The sequence below is a fragment of the Geotrypetes seraphini genome, chromosome 11, assembly GCF_902459505.1.
Source record: "Geotrypetes seraphini chromosome 11, aGeoSer1.1, whole genome shotgun sequence".
Lineage (NCBI taxonomy): Eukaryota > Metazoa > Chordata > Amphibia > Gymnophiona > Dermophiidae > Geotrypetes > Geotrypetes seraphini.
In genome coordinates, this window is record NC_047094.1 from 48,122,891 (window position 1) to 48,138,865 (window position 15,975).

General features: G+C 45.9%; 1 protein-coding gene across 2 annotated transcripts in view; it reads left to right on the forward strand.

The window, feature by feature from the left end:
- LOC117345442 (cytoplasmic phosphatidylinositol transfer protein 1-like) overlaps positions 1–15,975 on the forward strand; it is a 207,958-nt gene that overhangs the window by 10,060 nt on the left and 181,923 nt on the right. The gene's annotated exons all lie outside the window — the stretch shown is intronic.

Sequence of the window (15,975 nt, forward strand, 5' to 3'; positions counted from 1 at the left end):
TTGGGGGGTTGTAACCCCCCTCATTATACTGTAAACTTAACTTTTTCCCTGTTTTTTTAGGGAAAAAGTGAAGTTTTCAGTATAATGTGGGGAGTTACAACCCCCAAACCCCTCACAACGCCGGCGCGATCTGTATTCAGTAAAGTGGAAGAGGTTCCCCCCCACACCCCCCGTCAGAGCCCCTTAAAACACTGTTTTTCTTCGGCACGGACTTCCGCCTTGCGCTCAGTTGTCTCGGCACGCCTTTGTCGGCGCACGCTTTTGATCTGTCACCGTTTCCAGTGCCTTCTTATCCATTGACTGTTTTTCTTTCCTTCTTCACCTTCTGCCATGCATCCATCTTTGGCATTTAACTTAACATTCAATTTTTATGCTTCCTTCTCAAAATATACTTTTCATGTCTTGTCTTCCCTTCCTATCTCTTTCTCCTTCCCTCCCCGTTTCCATGATCTGACAACTCTACTTCCCTCCCTTCTCCAAGTGGTCCAACATCTCTCTCTTTCCTTTCCTCCCTACCCAGTCTGGTATCTGTCTTCTCTCCTTCTCATAATCTGGCATCTCTCTCTACTACTATTATTATTTCTATTGTGCTACCAGACTCCCCTCCTTCCCTTTCATTCCCTGATCTGGTATCTCTCCCATTCTTTAGTCATCGCCCTTCCCCCCCTGTGCAACATTTCTCTTTCCCTTCCTCCTTTCTGCCCCCTGCAGTCCATCTCCCTTCTCTTCCTCCTTTCTGGTCCCCCTCTCAGTCCAACATTTCTCCCTCCTTTCCACAAGCCAACATTTCTTTCTCTCTTCCTCCTGCATTCTTCTCCTCTGGTCCTCCTTTCCTCCCCTAACCAACATCTCTCTCTCTCTCTCTCTCTCTCCCTCTCTCCATGAGTCCAACTTTTCACTCTCTGCCCTTTCCCCCTTCCCCGAGTATGCCATTTCTCCTTCCCTCCTTTCTGTCCTCCCCGTCAATCTTGCCCTCTCCATGAGTCGAACACTTTCTGCTTCCTGCAAGCTTTCTCTCTCTGTCATTGCCTCTTCCCTCGAGTGGCATCCCTCCTTCCCACCCCCAATTCAACATGCTCTCTCCCCTTGCACCATCTCAACCTCCCCTCCAGTGTGTAGCACCTTTCCTTTCCTTCCCCTTCTGCCAGATCCAGTAGCACCCCTTCTCCCTTCCCTCTCCAGTAATACTTCTCTCCTCTCTAGCCTAATGGCAGCTCACTGTGTGCTTTTAACTTCGCCACACAGCTGCTGCTAGCAGTAAGTTTAGCTGCGGTTTCATCAGGCAGCCTCAGGGCCTTTGCTAGACTGGCCCGCCCCAGATCATCGAAGCGGACCAGGCCTAGAAAAGACCTCGAGGCTGTCTGATGAAACCATGTCTAAACTAATGCTACTGGCAGTTGTGTGGCGAAGTTAAAAGCACATAGAGCTGCCGCTGCTGGTCCGGGGGTCTGGAGAGAAGATGAGGAAGGCAGGAGTCTTGGCATACGCAACAGTAGGAGTCACGGCATACGCAATGGTAGGAGGCAGTTGCAAGTCAGCTGCCACAGACACTGGAGCCTCTCTCCTGCCCAGTGTGCCATGGCACACTTGACATCTAAGGAGGCACACTAGTGTGCCGCGATACACTAGTGTGCCTCCTTAGATGTCCTACTCTGGCAGTGAACTTCTGGTGGAACACAACATGAGATAAATGAATAAAATTTCTCTCACCCTTGCTGTGGAATAGTGAATTGGCAAATTGAAATAATCTAAAATCTTTAGTGCACAATTAATATAGCATAAATTTGATAAGTTATGGCTTGTTTCTCTTCAATTGTGAAACAATGACTTACCCTAGGTACAGCAAACCTGAGCCTCAGGTAAAGCTGCAGAGATCAGGAGACATTCTTCTTGAATGATTCATAAACTTTCCAGATATTACACCTTTTCCTGTCTCCCCTTAATCTACAGAAAATCAAAACTAGGTGGAGCAGTAGTGAGAGAAATATTTCAGTGAACTATTGAAAGCACAGCAAGTGTGTTGTGATGTAAGTAACTTCACCCGTGCAGAGAAGTATAGAGTTGGCACAGTTATTACATATATCTAGTATCCTCATAGCCTAGAAGTTAATAACTATAAAATCATTTTTTTGTATCACTGGTTTTGTTTCATTTTTATATTTTGTTATTAGTGCTCAGAAAATGCTTAGTAACTTCTAGGATATGAGGATGTTAGATATATGAAAGACTTGGAAATATAAAAACATTTATCCCAGGACAAGCAGGCAGCATATTCTCAACATATGGGTGACGTCATCCACGAAGCCCCGATGCGGACAGCCTCACAAGCAGACTTGCTTGAAGAACTTTTAGAAAGTTTGCAACTGCAGCACCGCGCATGTGCGAGTGCGTTCCCGCCCAACATAGGGCGCACGCCTCCTCAGAAGTTTTTTCCGTGGAGCTGAGAAGCACTTGTTTCAAGGCTTTGCGTGAGAGTTAGTTTTACTCATGCCTTCTCTCACCGCGGCTCGTGTATTTTCTTTACAGGGTCGCTGTGTTTAGTTGCACGTTTGTAAAAAAAAAAAAAAAAAAAAGAGTTTTGTTTTTTTCGATCATGCCACGGCGGGGCCTCTTCCGCTGCCTCAGCCTGCAGGCTTTGATTTAGCCGCCATGTTTCGTTCCATGTCCTGGCCGGTCACAGGGTTCAAGAAGTGTAGCCGTTGTCAAAACGCGATCTCCATCACTGACCCACACAAGTGGTGTGTACAGTGTTTAGGACCTGATCATCGTCTGGAGTTTTGCGCCCATTGTGCTACACTTCAAAATCAAGCCCTTAAGCGTTGTCGAGTTCAGATTGAAAAAATATTCGGAGGAATGGATCTACCTTTACCTAAGACCTTGACTCCGATTCCGACCTCAACCTCGATTCCAGCAAAGTCTTCTGTGGGGTCAAAACCTCCAACCTCGACCTTGCTCAAACCTTCCTCGATGGAGAAATCTTCGTCCTCGGGGAAATCAGCTAAATCTTCTCCCGAGACACAGTTATCCTCAGTGTCTCCATCAGGTAAGATAGCTAAGCCAACCCCTCCGGACATGCCACCATTAGAACTGGTGGGTCCGAGGCTACCCAGGAAATGTGTTTCAAAATCTAGGCAACACTCTTCCTCAAGGTTGTCTTCCTCGGAGTCCATAGCCACACCAATTGTACCAGATCCAGTGATCTCATTGCCGGCTTTGCAGAATATATTGGAAACTATTCTGCATCAGGAGTTTGGTAACATGCTTGCCAAATTGACTCCTGCTTTTTCCCTGCTTCCTGCAGTCCAGCCTGAGCACTGAGCAGTATTACAAGGAGTCAAGTTCTTGAGAGTGCCTCGAGCTCAACCTAGCCACTCTATTCAAGGAGTCGAGTCCTTCCGAGTGCCTCGAGATGCCTCTATACAAGGAGCTGAGTCCTTATTAGTGTCTTGACACCAATCTCTGACTTCCAGTCCTACCTCTCAAAATAAGGCTTTGCCTTCTTTGAGGCACAGGGTGAGAACACCTTGACATTCCTCTTCGAAGCTGGATTCGTCTCAATCACGGGACCGTGATTCGAGGCATAGCTCTTCAACACATCATTTGTCGAGGCATTCATCGAGGCCCAGGTCCTCGTCTTGAGACAGGCCTTTTTTATCGAAGCATCGAGACTCTTTGGGACCACAAACTCATTTGTTGAGGAGATCTGTTGTGGAGCCTCACCATTCTCGTCAGTTGAGTTTTTCTCCTGCGAGGTTTTCTTCACCAGCTGGTTCTTCTAAACGCCAATGTTTTAATTCCTCGACTCATTCCAGAAGTGGGCATTCATCTGCATCTTTGCCTATGGATTCAGATCTCAGGTATCAATACTCCAGAGAGGCTTCACCTTCATTCTCTGCTGTGAAAGATACCTCGAGGGGTTCTCGTACACCTTCTCCTCAAGGGGTCATACCTCTTCAGATCCGGTGTCCTTTACCAAATTTCTATCCCAAATGAGTAGAGATCTTAACATTAGTTTGGAATCTGACTCAAAATACTCTAAGAGTATTTGGAAGAACTAGGTATGTCTCAGCCTCCTAGGGATTCTCTCAAATTACCCATGAATGGCATTCTTTCTCAAACCTTCAAAAGAAATCTTGTTATACCATATTCCGTTCCTGCTATACCAGCAAAGATGGAATCTCGATATAGGATGGTTCCTTGTAAAGGATTTGAGAAGTCTCAATTTTCGCATCAATCTCTTCTCGTTGAATCCTTTTTGAAAAGATCTAATCCTGCAAAAGCTTATGTCACCGTCCCTCCTGGTCGAGAGGGAAGAACTATGGACAAGTTTGGCCGTCGTTTGTATCAAAATTCGATGATGACAAACCGCATTTTGAACTATAACTTTGTCTTTACTTCTTATCTGAAGCATTTGGTCAATGCCATGCCTAATTTTTTCAAGTATCTCCCTCAATATTGACTTCCAGAGTTTCAGCACTCTGGGTCAACTTCGCATGCATGTGGTTCAAGCTGCATATGATGCATTTGAAATGTACTCTAGAGTCACTGCGTTCTTGGTGGCGATGCGCTGTCTTGCCTGGCTCTGCACTGTAGACATGGATCCGAATTTACAAGATCGACTGGCCAACATCTCATGCCAGGGCAATGAGTTGTTCGATGACTCTATTGAGGCAGCTACAAAACGCTTATCTGAGCATGAGAAGTTGTTTGCCTCCATAGTTAGGCCAAAGCCCAAGCCTTCCACTGCTAAGGGTTATAGGCCTACTCCATCTTACCAAAGGCATTATCCTCAAAAGTCAGCACCTTATTCAAGGCCGCCTCCTAAGAAATAACAGCAGCAACAGCAATGGCAGCAAAAACCTCAGACTCCTGCTGCACCCAAGACCTCTCGGTCTTTTTGACCATCTAACACAGAACATAACCTCAATCATTCTGCCTTTGTCCTCTCCTCTCCCCATTGGAGGTCTTCTCCATCATTTTTACCAATGATGGGAACTTATTACATCCGACTCTGGGTCCTCACTATCATCAGGGAAGGTTACTTTCTTCACTTCATCCAGGTTCCACCAGATCTTCCCCCAAGAGAGTATCCTTCCAATTTGTTGCAGACCACCCTTCTTCTTCAGGAAGTTCAAGCTCTGCTTTGTCTCCATGCCATCAAGGAAGTTCATCTGGAACAGCAGAGCAGGGGTTTTTACTCCCATTACTTTCTTGTTCCGAAGAAGACGGGAGATCTGCGACCTATTTTGGATCTCGGAGCTCTCAACAAATTTCTTGTCAGAAAAATTTTGGATGCTGTCTATAGCATCCTTGTATCCTCGTCTAGATCACAACAATTGGTATGCTCTCTGGATCTCAAAGCGGCTTACACTCGCATCCCCATTCATCCAGCCTCTCGCAAGTTTCTCAGATTTCGGGTGGAAAATCATCATTTTCAGTATAGAGTGCTAAATCAATCTATTGTACTTCCAGTGTTTTTTCCAAGGCCTCATTCTCATCCTGGAGAATCAGCTCTTCATACTCTGGACTGTAAACATGCTTTGGCCTTCTACTTGGAATGCACCAAACCACACAGAACTGCTCCTCAACTTTTCATCTCCTTCGATCCAAACAAGTTGGGACATCCAATCTCTAAGCATACCATCTCCAACTGGATGGCTGCTTGTATCTCTTTCTGCTATGCCCAGGCTGGATTGCCCCTTCACAGTAAAGTCACAGCCCATAAGGTCAGAGCTATGGCAGCTTCTGTGGCTTTCCTCAGATCCACACCTATTGAGGAAATTTGCAAAGCTGCCACTTGGTCCTCGGTTTATACATTCACCTCTCATTATTGTCTGAATTCTTTTTCCTTATGGGATGGCCACTTTGGCCAGGCAGTATTACAAAATTTATTCTCCTGAATTGCCAACACTCCCACCATCCCTTTTTGATTAGCTTGGAGGTCACCCATGTGTGAGAATATGCTGCCTGCTTGTCCTGGGATAAAGTACAGTTGCTTCTATAAACAGGGAGGGGGGGGAGCACAAGGCTGAGAATTTGCCAAGGATATGTAATAACTGCTCTTTTTCTTTTTAACTACAGGGGAGATATAGCACAGTTACTTACAGTAACAGGTATTATCCAGGGACAGCAGACAGATATTCTCAACATATGGGTGATATCATCCACGGAGCCCCAATGCGGTCAGCCTCGCAAGCAGACTTGCTTGAAGAACTTTTAGAAAGTTCGCGACTGCCGCACTACGCATGCGCGAGTGCCTTCCCGCCCGACATAGGGCGCGCGTCTCCTCAGCTAAGAAGCCAACCAGGGGAGGTGGGTGGGTTGTGAGAATTTGTGCCTGCTGTCCCTGGATAATACCTGTTACGGTAAGTAACTCCTCTTTAGCATACAGGTAGCATTCTCTACTGGTGGCATCAATTGTACAGTACTTCCTCCTTTGGTGGTGATGGCTGTGTGGCACAGCATCTGTATTTTCACACTCTTACCTTCCTACCAGCATCCATCCGCTTGCCACCTTCTTCCCTTTCCAGTGTCCATTTTCCCTGTTTTTCTTTCCCAGTATCTCTCTCCATTGACTTATCCTCTTGTTTCTTTTTCCTTCCTTTCATTCATGTCAGCTGTGTGAGGAGCCTCTGCCACTGCAAAAAAACAAAACAAAATGGGACATGTAAAAGTGCAGGATTCTCATAAATTTTACTCCACTGTAAAAAGCATGAATCGCATAAAGCTCTCAACATGGCCCTGTTTCGGCTGGTTCGCCTTTGTCAGGAGAAAGAGCCATACCTTACAAATATAGCAAACACATAAAATATAAAAATCAATGGGACAGATACCCAGAGACGTCGTAAAGAATTTCTGTTATTAAAAACAGGGGTGTTAGCCTTAGAGGCAACTTTTTATTTACATCACCCATGCAAATGTGTGGAGGGGCATAATCGAAAGGAACGTCTAAGTCCGTTTACGTCTATTTCGCAAGTCGTCCAAAGTAAAAAAGAGCCCAAGTCTCATTTTCGAAAGAGACGTCCAACATCCTTTGACTTTCGAAAATCGTCCAATTATACGTCCTGAAGATCTGATCGTCCAAGCCGCTAAAACGTCGATCTTTAAAGCACATTTTCATCCAACTGTCCGTCCAAGTCCAAAACGTCTAGAACAAGCCCTGTTGGACGTGGGAGGGGCCTGCAAAGTGATGGACAGAACACCCAGACAGGGCACCTAAATAGTGGGGTACCTTACAGAGCACTGTTGTGAACTTCACAAACAGGGTGCCATGTCTTCTCCTCACTACAGCTCCCTTATAGGTGATGGTGAGCCCCACAAACCACCTCCAGAATCCCCTAGACCCACTTATCTACCACCCCTACTTGTCCACCCCTACTTGACAAGTGGCTCCTACTACCCTTATGGCTGTAGGAGCCATTTATATGCCAGTAAAAAAGGGTTTTGGGGGTGTATAGGACAGTGCACATGTTTAAGTATCAATGCAGTAATTACAGGGGCTTATGGGCATGGGTCCTCCTCTCTATGGGTTCCTAACCCACCCCCAAGACGACTTAAGCTGCCTCTGTGCTGGACGACTAGGCTTTCCTATGCCAGGCGGCCAGGTGATGATGGTCTGGAGTCTGAATTTTAAAGTTGTGATTAAATTTTTTATGGGGGGGGTCGGTGACCACTGGGGTAGTGTGTGGGGGGTCTGTTTTATGTGTTTTCAGTGCATATCTGGTGAGTTTAGGTGGGTTTTTGTGACTTAGACCATTATTTCAAATGGTCTAAGTCACAACGTCCAAGTTCCGTCGATTGTGGGCTGTATCACTTTTGGTTATACATGCTGTACGACTAAGTCTAAGCCAGCCCACGTCCCGCCCAACTCCCGCCCTCGACACGCCTCCCGAAACGCCCCGATTAGCTTTGGACGTTGAGCGGCACTATGAGGGCCTAAGTCGTTTAGAAATACGTCCAAAACCCGGTTTGATTATCGGTGCTTGGATGTTTTTGAGAAATGTTAGTCCAAGTTGGACATTTTTGAGAAATGTTCGTCCAAGTGCCGACTTAGGCCGGTTTTTGGATGTTTTTCTCTTTTGATTATGAGCCCCATAGTGTTTTATTCTTCACAGAAATATGTTTTCTTTGAATCTGTCCAGCTGACGGCCTTTTTGTCATTATCACGCTTGGAGAAAGAAAAAAAGATAAGATCTAGCCCTAGATAAGAAGTTTTTTGGGGGAATTTTGATTTGCTCTGCTGTGTCGGGCAGAGCACATCAGGGCAGTAGAAGGCCGCGAAGCAGCGTTTTTAGAGTGCTGCGGTCGCTGCTGGAATCAGGACATTTGTCGGGACCACGGGAAGGGAAGAAGGACGGCGGCAAGGGACTAAGGGAGCCGGGCAGACCGCGGGAAGGGAGGGTCGGATGGGATGCTGAATGGGGGTTCGGGTGTGCCGGGGAGGAGGGGTGAAGCCGCCGCCGCCGAAGAACCCTAAGCGCGCATACGCACTCCTGCGGCCACAGACATACGGATCATGGGAGCATGCAGATAAGAGTGCGCATGAGCGGCTAGGGTTTTTTTATATAGGATACTTCTTGCTTATTTTATTTCGTTCTGGCGTCTTTTTTTTTTTTTCCTGGCAATTGGCAGAATCTGTACACTGCACAGTCACTGTTTTCTATAAGCATATACTTTTAAATCCACTCTACAATTTCATTTTATTTTTTTATTAGTTTTACACTGCACACAACAGCTATTTTTTAGTTCCTTTCACAGTTCTAATTCTTGCACACATAGGATCCCTTGTATCAAACCATGGTAGAGCTTTTTAATGTGGGCTGGCGAGATAGATGCTCCAACACTCATTCAGTTCCTATGAGCGTTGGGCTAGAATGACACAGGGACAAACTTAGGGCTAGATTCACAAAGCAAACTGATCGTGTATCAATCGGTTTGCGACCCCCCCTTTTCTATCAATTTCCATCTGGCCTGATTCACTTACCTCTCCTGCAATCCGCTTCGAATCTGTGCATGCAAATGAGGTAAAACGCATGCAAAGTAGGCTGGGAAGCGATTCACAACACCAAATTTCTGATCCGATTGGGCTAGCCGATCATCTGAAGAAGTGACTGCTGGGGACCAGTCGAAAACGTCTTTCCAACTGGAAGCCCTGCTCTCTGCGCTGCAAAATCTCCTGCCTGCTCGCCCCGAATGCTACCCTGGTCTGCCTCGATCTTCCCCAAATCTCTCCTGCCGCATTGCCATTCTCCTGCCCTTCCCTGAAGCTCTCCTGCAGCATCGCTGTTCTCCTGCCCTTCCCCGCCCAGCAAGCCCGTGGTTTTAACCCATGGGTTAAAACCACAGGCTCGCAGGGTTAAAAATTAACAAAAAAAAAGTTTTTTAAGTTTAAAAACAAAAACAAAACCAAGTCGCGTCTCAGAGAGGCATGTGCTATAGAGCGATCCATGCAGGCAGATGGGGGCGTTCCTCTGATCTCCCCCATCTGCATATTTTTCGTTCCTGAATTCATCAGACCTGCCCAGATCGGGCCTGATCGGGCAGGTTAGTGAATCCCAGCCTTTGTCCCTGCCCCATCCCTGCAAGCTCTGACCCCATCCCATCAATGTGAGCTCAGTTCCTATTCCCTCCCCATCCCAGCAAATTCTGTATTGATCCCATCCACACAAACCTTGAATAGTTATGATTTTATTAAAGTATAAAAAGAAACAATATTCTGTACAATTGTCATCTTATAAATCACAAATAATACAGAACAAGGATCAACAAAACCCATGACTCCCCTACCCTCCCCCTCACAAATATCCCCTCTACTATTGAGAAAACTAAACGAGCCAAATTACTACAGAATGCTACATAAAAAAATCATGCTAACAGAATGCCTCAGTCACACATGGTAAAAATAGTGTTAGGGGAGGACAACTACCCCCGGCCAGAGAGAGCCCTAAATCTGCTGGAAGCTAAAGAAGCATGGCCTGGTAGTGGGCTTTGTTGTCCCCAGTTATGTCTAATATCAGCTCTGGCAGGATATACATTTTAAATCTGAAATAGAAAATAAAAATTATTTTTTCTACCTTTTTGTTGTCTGGTCATTTCAGCCCTTCTCCCCCTTACAAAACCATAGCATAATTCCTATGAGCGTTGGTGCTGTTACTGCCACGGCCAGCACTAAAAACCACACTACAGTTTTGTAAAAGGGGAGTTTATTCTTCAAATCACATTGGTCTCAAGCTCTGGTTTTGGTTTCCTTCTGTCTTCTCTTAACTCACTCGCTAGGGTGTACCGACTCATTTGACATTTCTTTCCACATGCTCAATATCCATCTTCCATATCTGTGTATATTTTTTTCCCCATTTCATTTCTCTGTCTCCTATACTTCCCTTTATGGTATTTCTCCATGTCCATTTCCCTGCCTTCATTATTATCACTAGTCTTATGTCCCTATCCCCTCCCCCTGTGTCCACTATCGCTCCTCTGTGTACCTATGACACCCTCCCCCAAGTTCAGCATCTCCCTTCTGCATTCCTATTCTTCCATGTCTAGCCATCTTTCTGTGTCCATATACCTTCCCATGTCTGGAATTGCCCCACTGACTGTGTCCGTGTACCATGCCTTGTTCCCCTTTGTGCCCCTGTCCCTATGCTCCCATCTATGTCTTTTCATATATCTCCCTGTGTCCAGCTTCTCCCCTCTCTTACACTAATGTGTCTCTCACTCTCTTATTTCCTCCCTTCTTCTGCTATGTTCAATATTTCACTCCATCTTCCTTTATCCCCTTGGTTCAGCATCTCTCTTTCCCTTCCCTTCTCTTTCCTCCTTCTTTCCAGCCCTCACTATGGTCCAGCACCTCTATCCCTTCCTTCCAACCCCCCTCCAATGTGTCCAACACCTCTCTAACTTCCCTCTATCCCCCTCCCATGGGTCCAACATCTTTCTCCTTCCCTCTAGCTCCAGCTCCAAACTGCGGGTCCTGTACCTCTCCCTCCAGCTCCCAGCTGCAGGTCCGGAACCTATTCATTATAGTTATCTGAGATCATAGATGTTCTCTTCGTTGTGTAAGCTGAGATCACAGGTATTCTCTTGAAATTCCTCCCATCCCTACACTCCCTCTGGGTTTAACTTTTTTATTTTTAAATGTGAGGAGGGAGATAAGAGTGCAGGAGTAGCATATATGGGGGTCCAAGGGATGAACAGGGAACTGGCACCACTAGCTGTGTCCTTGAATATGCACCCAAGTAGCCTAATCCTCATTCTCAACTGAGACAGCAAAGCTGTAACAGGAGCCAAGCTAGGCAGGACTGAGCAACAGTTATCCTTTCATGCGGAGCAAGAGATGAAACCAGGAGCAGGAGAGACCATCCATCCGCCTGTGGAGATAGAGAATTCTGAAGTACCAGTGAGCAGACCATCGTATATATGGCAGTGCTCGACTTTGTGCTCTCTATCTCCACCTGCTGGTAGGTGGAAACAACCTACTTGTGTGGATTCATCTGCTGTGACTAAAGGAGCAAACATTATCAGGTATGATACATAATGTTTCTTTATTCTTGCACTAGTCTTATAGCCCGTTACATTAATGGGTGCTAGAATATATGTGTATGCGTCTGTCTTTATTTTGTTTTCTCTCTCCTTAGCCACTTTCTGTATTTCTGTCTTTCTTTCTTTCTTTATTTTTTTTTTTCCTTGGCTGTCCACCACCACCCCTTGCCTTGTCCCCCTGTCCATTCTCCCTTCTTTTTACCTCCCCTGTGACCTCCACCACCCTATCACTGCTCACCTTATCCAGCAGCAGCCCTTCTCCCTTTGTTTTACCTCCCCCCGTCCATCATCACCTCCTTCCTGCTCCCCCTGTCCAGCAGTAGGCCTGCCTTCATTTTTCTGCCCCCCCCTATCCATCAGCACCTCTTCCCCTGTCCACCAACCCCTTTTTCTTGTTCCCCCTGCCCAGCAGTACGCCTCCGTTCCTTTTTCTGCCCCTCCTACCCCACTTCCCTTTGACTAAGAAGGTAAGGGGGAAAAGAAAGAGACACCCTGGACCATGGAAGCAAAGGGGGGGGGGAGAGAGAGACATCCTGGACCAAGGAAGGAGGGAGGGAAAAACAGACAGATGCTAGACCAAGGAGGGAGAGATACATATACCTTGGTCCAAGGAGGGGGACAGAGAGATTCCTTGAAGTAAGAAGGGAGGAAGAGAGAAATCCTAGACCAAGGGGAGAGAGAGAGACCCTGGATCATGAAGGGAGAGAAGGAAAGAAAAGAGATGCTGGACTATGGAGGGGGTGGGGGGTGGGGTTCAGGGGTGGTGGTTGCATGAGGAAAGGAAGAGATAGAAGAGAAAGTGAACTTGGGAAGGTTCAGGAAAACAGCAAAGAGATGCTGGGTATGGAGGGAACATAGAAATAGGGACACAGAGAGGCAAAACTGGACAGGAAGGGAGGAATAGTGGCACAGAGGGGAATGCTGGACAGAGTAAGATAGAGACACAGAGAAGAGATACTGAACATGTGGTAGGCTAGGGAAAGAGATACAGAGGGAAAACATTGAATGGATAGGGATGCAGAGGATAGATTTATAATTAATTGCTGTTGCCGGCTTCAGGTCTTCCTCTCTGGCGGGTCCTGTCTACTTCATGAAAACATGAAGTAGGCAGGACCCGCCAGAGAGGAAGGCCTGAAGCCGGCAACAGCAGCAAATTTTAAACGCTGCTGCTGCCCGAAGAAGCCAGGCCTTAACCACAAAGCTGGGGGAGGAGAGGGTTTTAAAAAGGTACAGCGGCGGCGGTGGGGGTTTGAAAAGCCATGCCGTCCGGGCTCAGCCGCCGTGGCCTGCAACCACCGACAGCTGCGACGGCCGACATCCGCCTCGGGCCGCTGACAGCCGTGGCGGCCAACATCCGCCTTGGGGGGGAGGGAGAGAGAGAGAGAGAGAGAGAGCGAGAGAGAGCTTCGCGCGCATGCACACTCCTACCGGTGCCCTACAGCGCACAGAAAACAGAACATGCAGATGGAGTGCGCATGCGCGGCTAGCGTTTTATTATATTAGATGTGGCTGGTTAGCTTAAGGTGAAAATACTGGTGCCTTTTGCTGGGGATGCAACCACGTGCTCAAGATGGAGGCTTAAGAGTGACTGGGGTCTGAAGACAAAAGATTCTCAGGGAATACCCAGAAGGCAGGGGAGGAAGGAGAAGAGACCAATAGGGACAGAGCTTGGCAACAGGTAACAATGTGAGGTCACACCTTTGCAGACCCATCAGAGTGAAGGTTGTAAAAGTGACCAGGATGTACGGCAGTGAGACAAAGACCCAAGCTTAAATGAGAGAAAAAGGGAGGAGGTCTTAGGAAAAAGGCTGCTAGAAACAGAGTTTATACAGTAAGCAGGGGTGACTTCAAAATGTAAAAAAAAACTACATTACACATAATGCCTTGCTCACATTGACTGCAGCATAAAGTCCCATGGAGAGAAGGAATACTTTAAACACATTTTAAACTAGTGCAAAACTGCCAGAGGCAGAACACCAAGTAGCATCTGCACCACATTGAATGTTATCAGTTAGAGTAAATTCAGTATATACTGTTTTCTACTGCTAATTTGTATGTTAAGAATGCACCAAAAATAGCTCTTTATTAGTCCAGAAATAATGCAACATTTATGCTGGAGGTGTTTAATAAAGCTCTGTATATTGCGGGGACAATGCTGTCTGGTTAGTTTCATTGGATCTTGGAACGCTTGACATCATAAAACCTCAGTAGGATCTCTGTGATAGAACAGAATGTGCTTATATGTTTGCAAGTGGAGCCCATTTGATTAGGTGGCAGAACAACACTGACCTCGAGGAAAATCAAGACATAGGGCCCTTCTGAGAGAAATATTGACTGAGGCAAGTGCCTGTTAATCTATATGTATACGTCAGCCGAAGTCTGAGTCTGCCAGTTTAATATAGCAATACAGAAAACAAAGATCTTACTCGTAATAGAAAAGCAGTTTAGTTTCCAGTCTGAAAAGACAGACCCTAAAACATCCACAATTTGTTTGCCCTTTTTAGAAAAAACCCAGTTAGCTTTCTCCATTTCTATGCCAAAAATGAGAGAACGTTAAGAAAAGCCATGCTGAGTGACCAAGATCCATCAAATTACTTGGCATATAAATCTTTGGCCCCTTTTTATGAAGCCGTATTAGGCTTTTTTATCACCAGCTGCGGCAGTATTAGCTCCGACTCTCATAGGAATTCTATGAGTGTCGGAGCTTTTATCAGCTGGTGATAAAAAAGCCTAATGTGGCTTCATAAAGGGGGGGCTTATTTGGTCAGGCTCCTGAGGTTTTGCTGCCCGGATCTTGCTCCCTAGGGTCTTTTGCTCTGCCAGGTTGCTTTTGACTTTTTCCACTACTAGAGATCTAAGACAGTGGTTCCCAACCCTGTCCTGGAGGACCACCAGCCAGTTGGGTTTTCAGGATAACCCTAATGAATATGCATGAGAGAGATTTGCATATAATGGAGGTGGCAGGCATGCATATCTACTCCATGCATATTCATTAGGGCTATCCTGAAAACCTGACTGGCTGGTGGTCCTCCAAGACAGGGTTGGGAACCACTGGTCTAAGATACAGGTCTGTTTATGAGAAATCTTTTCTTTTTTATGTGGTGAAAATTTGGAATTGTTTACCATTTAAATGTTCATTTTGTTCCTACTTATTAGTTTTTCAGAAGTTATTGAACTCCATCTGTTTTTTATGTATTTGCAATAGTTATGTACCTAATCTACTGATGGGGATTAGGCAGGCTAGAAGCATTATAGTATAGTCATCTCAGCATCTTATCTCTGATAGTGGTTAGTCTGGATTACAGGTCATAAAAAACAGATCTGTTTCTCATAGCTCACTTCAAGGAATAAATGATGGCTCTCAGGTCTACTTGGCTAATAATTTTATGGACTTGTCCACAGCAACTTGTTCAAACTTTTTTTTTGAATCCTACTATGCTTAATACTACTCATTAAATTAGTCTTACTGGCATGGAAAACCCTCACAATGTTCAAAAGGGTTCTCCGTAGCTACTACCAATCCTTGTAGCAGCCACCAAGAATGCTCTGCAAATGCATCGCAAGGAGCTCATTGATATTCTAATGATTTCTCCTTGCGATGCACCAAAGAGAATGCCCCCCCCCCAGCACTGAATAATGGTGCAGAGATTTTCCAACAGCTCTGGAAGTGCTGGTAGCTGTTGTGTATGTGTTGTGGGCTCACACGACACATGTGCAACAGGTGCTACAAATTAAAAAAATATCCACGGCAGAGCCAGCAGCCCCTATTCTCCCTGCCGGTTCATCTGATTGGAGTATGGGAATCCCCGATCAGCTGAGCCAGCAGGACTTCCCAAAGCCTTGAATATACCGCATCCAAGGGAGGACTACAAGGAACTTCTTGAGCTCTACTTAATTTTTCTTGGCAGCTGCCCAGATACAGATAAAGCAAAGCCATCATTTCGAGCACCCGGAGCCTTCTACCATGTACGGTAGATGGCGAAGGCCATCTACAGTATTAAGATATTTCTGTTCCAGCAGCAGTTCTCTCTTAAAGCCAAAGAAAATCAGGGCATTAAAGAACTGGTTCTCTTTGTTTGCCTCATCTGTGTCAACTATTAGCATGAAGCACCTCTTCCTGTAAAAGCACCACTCGGTGACTTGCTTCTGCTTTCAGAACTAGAAATATCTGAACAAGACATCTGTGGTACTTATCAGAAATTTTGGCTGGTCTCATCTTTTTTGATGACAGACTAAGTAATTAAATAGTGCCCAAGATGGGTGGCAAACCTTCAGCTTCCACAATCCACAACTTGTAAAACGTCTTGCTTTCCCACGTGAGTCACTCAGTCCTTTCAGCCTGACATCATGTATAACAAAGAGAACTTATATCATCTTTGGTGTTCTTGACACAAATGGACAAGAAAGGACTCGACAATTTCTGGTTAAAGATCCTGC